The sequence below is a fragment of the Otolemur garnettii genome, unplaced genomic scaffold, assembly GCF_000181295.1.
Source record: "Otolemur garnettii isolate 467f Iridium unplaced genomic scaffold, OtoGar3 scaffold00008, whole genome shotgun sequence".
NCBI lineage: Eukaryota > Metazoa > Chordata > Mammalia > Primates > Galagidae > Otolemur > Otolemur garnettii.
The window spans coordinates 37,532,816-37,539,166 of NW_003852403.1; the positions used below are offsets into that span (position 1 = coordinate 37,532,816).

The 6,351-nt window shown below is 39.3% G+C and overlaps 1 pseudogene; it reads left to right on the top strand.

The window, feature by feature from the left end:
- The first annotated feature begins 1,192 nt into the window (after positions 1 to 1,192).
- LOC100941715 lies at positions 1,193 to 2,114 on the top strand (annotated as a pseudogene).
- The last annotated feature ends 4,237 nt before the right edge of the window (positions 2,115 to 6,351 follow it).

Here is a 6,351-nt window from a genome sequence, read left to right on the forward strand (position 1 = left end):
GGAGACTCGCTTGAGCCCAGGAGTTGGAGGTTGCTGTGAGCTGTAATGCCACGGCACTCTGCCCAGGGGGACAGCTTGAGGCACTGTCTCAAAAAAAAAAAAATTAAAGAAAAAAATTCAAAAGAAAACCTAGCTGAATCCCAGGTCATATAGATTTATGCCTATGTTTTCTTCTTACATTTTGATAATTTATTTATTTATTGGCAAGAGTCTTGCTCTGTCACCCAGGCTAGAGTACAATGGTGCAATCATACATAGCTCATTACAGCCTTGAACTCCTAGGCTCAAGCAATCCTTCTGTCTGAGCCTCTCAAGTAGCTGAGACTACAGACACCTGCCACAATGCCTAGTTTTTTCTATTTTTAGTAGAGACAGAGGTCTCATTCTTGCATAGCTGGTCTGGAACTTATGAGCTCAACCAATCCACCAGCCTCAGTCTCCCAGAGTACTAAGATTACAGGCGCCACCACACCTGGTGCTTTGTAGTAAGAATTTTTTTTTTCCTTTTTTGCAGTTTTTGGCCAGAGCTGGATTTGAACCTGCCACCTCCAGTATATGGGGCCAGCACTCTACCCCTCTGAGATATAGGCACTGCCCAGTAATTTTTTTTTCCTTGTCTCTTTATCTGGTGCAGATTAATTGTAGTAAATCTTAAAATCAGGAAGTATGAGTCCTCAAACTTTGTTCATTTTTTTCTTTTTTTTTTTTTTTTTTGCAGTTTTTGGCCAAAGTCGGGTTTGAACCCGCCACCTCTGGCATATGGGGCCGGTGCCCTATTCCTTTTAGCCACAGACACCACCCTTCTTTTTTCAAGGTTCTTTTGGTTATTCTGAGTCAACAGAATTCCCATACAAATTTTAGGATCAGCTAGTAGTTTTCTATAGACACTACAATTTTTTTTATTAAATCATCACTGTGTACATTAATGCAATTATGGTGTATGATGTGCTGGTTTTATATACAATTTGAAATATTTTCATCAAACTGGTTAATATAGCCTTCGCCGCATTTTCTTAATTATTGTGTTAAGACATTTATATTCTACACTTAGTAAACTGGATGGGTGAAGGGAGGGTAATTGGTGGCACCATACCTACAGTGTATTTTACAATGGTATATGTTACCCTTATAAAATTTACTACAAGTAATTTTGATAGAAATTGCATTGAGCCTTTCCGCACTGCTCAGGGTGGGCCCATATGGCGTTGTTCTGGATTCCCACTGTAACTTAAAGGGAAATTTTCAGAATGTCCAGAGCCCTTGATGTCCTGCAAATGAAGGAGGATGTCCTGAAATTCCTTGCAGCAGGAACCCACCTTGACTTCCAAATGGAACAGTACATCCACAAAAGGAAAAGTGATGGCACATCATAAATCTGAAGAGGACCTGGGAAAAACTTCTGTTGGCAGCTCGGGCCATTGTTGCCATTGAAAACTCTGCTGATGTCAGTGTCCTATGCTCCTGGAATGCTGGCCAGCAAGCTGTGTGGAAGTTTGCTGCTGCCACTGGAGCCACTCCTATTGCTGGCTGCTTCACTTTCCGAAACTTCACTAACCAGATCCAGGCAGCCTTCCCATAGCCTCATCTTCTAGTGGTTACCGATCCCAGGGCTAACCAACACCCTCTCACAGAGGCATCTTATGTTAACCCGCCTACCATTGCTCTGTGTAACACAGATTCTCCTCTGCGTTAAGTGGACGTCTCCATCCTGTGCCAACAACAAGGTAGCTCATGCAGTAGGTCTCATGTGCTGGATGCTGGCCTGGGAAGTTCTCCGCATGCATGACAACATCTCCTGTGAACATCCGTGGGAGGTCATGCCTGATCTCTAATTCTACAGAGATCCTGAAGAGATTGAAAAGGAAGAGCAGGCTGCTGCTGAAAAAGCTGTGACCAAGGAGGAATTTCAGGGTGAATGGACTGCTTCAGCTCCTGATTTTACTGCTACTCCACTGGAGGTTGCAGAATGGTCAGAAGGAGTGCATGTACCCTCTGTGCCTATTTAGCAGGTCCCAACCAAAGACTGGAGTGCCCAGCCTGCCGCTGAAGACTGATCTGCAGCTCCCACTGCTCAGGCCACTGAGTGGGTAGGAACAACCACTGAGTGGTCTTAAGCTATTCTTTCACAAGCTCTTAAACAAGACGGAAATAAAGTTGGAGAAAAACAAATATTAGGCTCGGCGCCCATAGCTCAGTGGTTAGGACACTGACTACATACATGGGGGCTAGCTGGTTTGAACCCGGGGCTGGCTGGTTTGAACCCAGCCCTGGCTTGCTAGACCACAATAACAACTGCAACAAAAAATAGCTGGGCGTTGTGGCAGGTGCCTATAGTCCCAGCTACTTTGGAGGCTGAGGCAAGAGAATTGCTTTAGCCCACGAGTTTGAAGTTGCTGTGAGCTATGACACCATGGTGCTCTGCTGGGGGCGACAAAGTGAGACTGTGTCTCAATAAAAAAAAAGAAAGAAAGAAAAGAAACATCAATTTTTAAAAATTAAAGAAATTGCATTGAGTCTGCAGATCAGTTTGGAGAATACTGTATCTTAAAAATAGTAAGTCTTCTGATGAACATGACATTCTTTCCAATCTTTAATTTCCTTTTTTTTTTTTTTTTGCGACAGAGTCTTACCATGTCACCCTCAGTAAAGTGCCGTGGCATTACAGCTTATTGCTACCTCCAATATTTGGGCTTAAGCGATTTTCTTGCCTCAGCCTCCCAAGTAGCTGGGACTACAGGTGCCCACCACAACACCCAGCTATTTTGTTGTTGTTGTTGCAGTTGTCATTGTTGTTCAGCTGGCCCAGGCCAGGTTCAAACCTGCTAGCTCTGGTGTATGTGGCTGGTGCCCTGCCCGCTGAGCTACAGGCACCCAGCCCAATCTGTAATTTCTTGTAACAATGTTTTTTAGTTTTCAGATACATTACATGCTTCATTTATTAAATTTGCTCCTATATTTTATTGTTTTTGATGCATTGGGCAGCACCTGTGGCTCAGTGGGTAGGGCTGCAGCGCCATATATGGAGGGTGGCGGGTTCAAACCCGGCCCTGGCCAAACTGCAACAAAAAAATAGCCAGGCATTCTGGCAGACGCCTGTAGTCCCAGCTACTAGGGAGGCTGAGGCAAGAGAATTGCCTAAGCCCAGGAGTTGGAAGTTGCTATGAGCTGTGACTCCACAGTACTCAACTGAGGGCGATGAAGTGAGACTCTATCTCTAAAATAAAAAAACAAACAAAAAAATGAAACCACTTACTGTCATTTCTGGATCATTCATTGCTAATGTACAGAAATACAATAGACTTTTGCATATTTACCTTGTATGCTACAACCTTGTTGAACTCATTTATTGGTTCTAAGAGTTGTTTTTGTTCTTTGATTCCTTGTAATTTTCTTTTCTTTTTCCTTTGGAATTTTCTAAATACAAGATCATCTTATCTACAAATAGAGATAGTTCTACTTCTTCCTTTCTAATCTAAATGTCTTTTATTTCTTTTTCTTGCCTAATGTCCCTGGCTGGAACCTCTAGTACAATGTTGCATAGAGGTTTTAAGAGTGCATGTTGAGTCCTATTCCTGAATCTAGAGGGAATTAGAAGCATTTAGTCTTTCATTATTAGGGATGACAGTTTGCTATCTTTGCAGATGCACTTTATCAGGTTGAGGAAGCTCCTTTCTATTACTAGTTGAGTCTTTTTTTCTTCTTTATACACAGGTTAAAACTGAAAATAACAGATCAGCGAACACCCTGGCTTTTGCTTCACAGAGCCCAATATGTTTAATACTGTTTTTGGAAACATTCAAAAAATGTTGATTTTTCTTATTTTTCAGCAAATTATCTTATTTGTTGAGTTCTGCATAACTCACAATAGCTACAGTCTGTGTTTTTCTGAAGTTCTATCTTCCCCCTTTGATAATCCACTTTCATTTTTCCTTCAGAGTACTCCAGTACATGTGTATTTATAGTACTTCATTTTAGATTCATTGCTGTTTTTATTCCTTTCAACCGAAAATCTATCTGTCATTGTGAGCTGGGGCCACTATTAATTTCTGTAAGGCCTTGAGATCAACAGTGCTTTAAGCTAATAGCAAATTTTGAAAGTCAAGTTTCAAAAGTAACAGCTATTAATCAATTTGGGGTTAAGAATGTCCTCAGAAGAGAAAAAACTAAGAACAAAAAGACCAAGAAAATATACACACAAAAGCAAAAACAAGATCCCTAAGGGGTTCAAGGATTTTAGGTTATAGAGAATCCCTGATTTATAACACACATTAATAATGGTAGCATCTTTCATGTGCTTACTATTTTTATATTTTTTGAGAAATATCTGTTTAGATCCTTTCTTCATTTTAAAATTTGGGAAGTTTTTATTAGTGAGATGTAATAAATCTTTATATATGCTAAATAGAAGTTCCTTTTCAGATACAGGATTTCTAAAAATTTTTCCCAATGTTATAGGTAGTGGTTTCATTTTGACAGTACCCCTTACAACACACATATTTTAAATTTTGACTGTCGGTCTATCAGGTAAAAATAATATGTCTTGAAAAAGCAGCCACTTTAATTGCATAAATGCTTTTCTGAGGCAACTACACACTAGATGCAGAAGTATACATACTTCTCATTTCATCATACAGAATATGTATACCCAAGAGTCAAGATGTAATAAAATGAATATCTTCTATTGTATAAGCATGGACCTTAAGTGAAAAGTGGCTTTTGTTGCTGGAGCCATCAGTATAAATGCTAATGCAGTAAACAACCTCAAATTATGTTTTACAATTATTATGAAAATAGGCCCATGCTCCCTGGAAAGGGGCTTAGGGAGGCCTAGGGTCTACAAGACAACAATTTGAGAACTGCTGCTCTATGAAATCTGTTCATTTAAAAAGGAAAATACAGGCCAGGCCAGTGGCTCACTCCTGTAGTCCTACCAATCTGGGAGGCTGAGGTGGGTGGATTGCTTGAGCTACTGAGTTCAAGACCAGCCTGAGCAAAAATCAAGACCCTGTCTCTACTAAAAATAGAAAAACTGAGGCAAGAGGATTGCTTGAGCCCAAGACTTAGATGTTGCTGTGAGCTATGTATGACACCACGACACTCTACCCAAGGTGACAGCTTGAGATTCTGTCTCTAAATAAATACATACATACATATACAGGCAGTCTAGAGTTATAAACATCTGACTGAATTACAACTTGTGCTTACAAATAGAGGCTATTACAGATAATAGGTAAATGTACCTGCTCCAACATCCATACAAATTCAACTTAAGAACAAACCTACAGACCAGGTGCAGAGGCTCACACCTATAATCCTAGCACTCTGAGAAGCCAAGGCAAGAGGATCCCTTGAGGTCAGGAGTTCAAGTCCAGCCTAAACAAGAGTGAGGCCCTGTTATCATATTATGTACCACATTTGCAATTTAACAAATTTATTGATGTGATTATTTCTCCCACTATAAACTCCACAAAGGTAAAGACTGTACATTCAATAAATACAGGGTGGCCATAAAGTTCATGTGCAGTTTAAAATTGCACACTACATTGCATAACTCTTCTGGATAACTAGACATTGTGAATCCTTGTTCTTCTCCTCTGAAGCTAGGAGAATCCTTAAGTATTTTCAGTAGATTAATTTCTATTTCAAAATATATCTCTAAAGAAAAAAAAATGGGGGCGGCGGCTGTGGCTCAAGGAGTAGGGTGTCGGCCCCATATGCTGGAGGTGGTGGGTTCAAACCCAGCCTCGGCAAAAAAAAAAAAAGAAAAAAAAATGGGGGGCTACAGTCACACTGGTTACTCCCTTGGATGAGTATCATTTACCATAAACTTTAACCCTATGTAAATGCAGGAGAGCATTTCAATTTTTTTCTTTTTTGGTCTTACTAAGCTTTAAGTAATTTAGGCTTTTTCCCTTTCAAAATCAGAAAAATAAATTATATTCCAACTCTTCTGAATCTTATTGGAAAGGGCAGGAGATATAAAAAATACTTGACAGACAATGCTGACATTCAAACTATGTGTCACCCATTTCAAACATAAGAATGAATATATTTCATGAGTTTTATCAATCATGATTTTTACCCATACAAATAAAAAAAGCTGATGTTAAATTATCAGTTATCTTATTTCTTTTTAGAAGTCCTCAAGAACTACTTTTAATAGCTTTAGTGAGATAATTCACATAACACAAAATTCACCTGTTTTAAATGTACAATTCAATGGTTTTTAAAATATATTTACAGATTTGTGCCACCATAAGCATAATCTAATTTTTGTTTTATATTTTTTAATTGTGATACAACTCATAAATTCGTGTAACCACCACCACTATCTTTTTTTTTTTTTTTTTT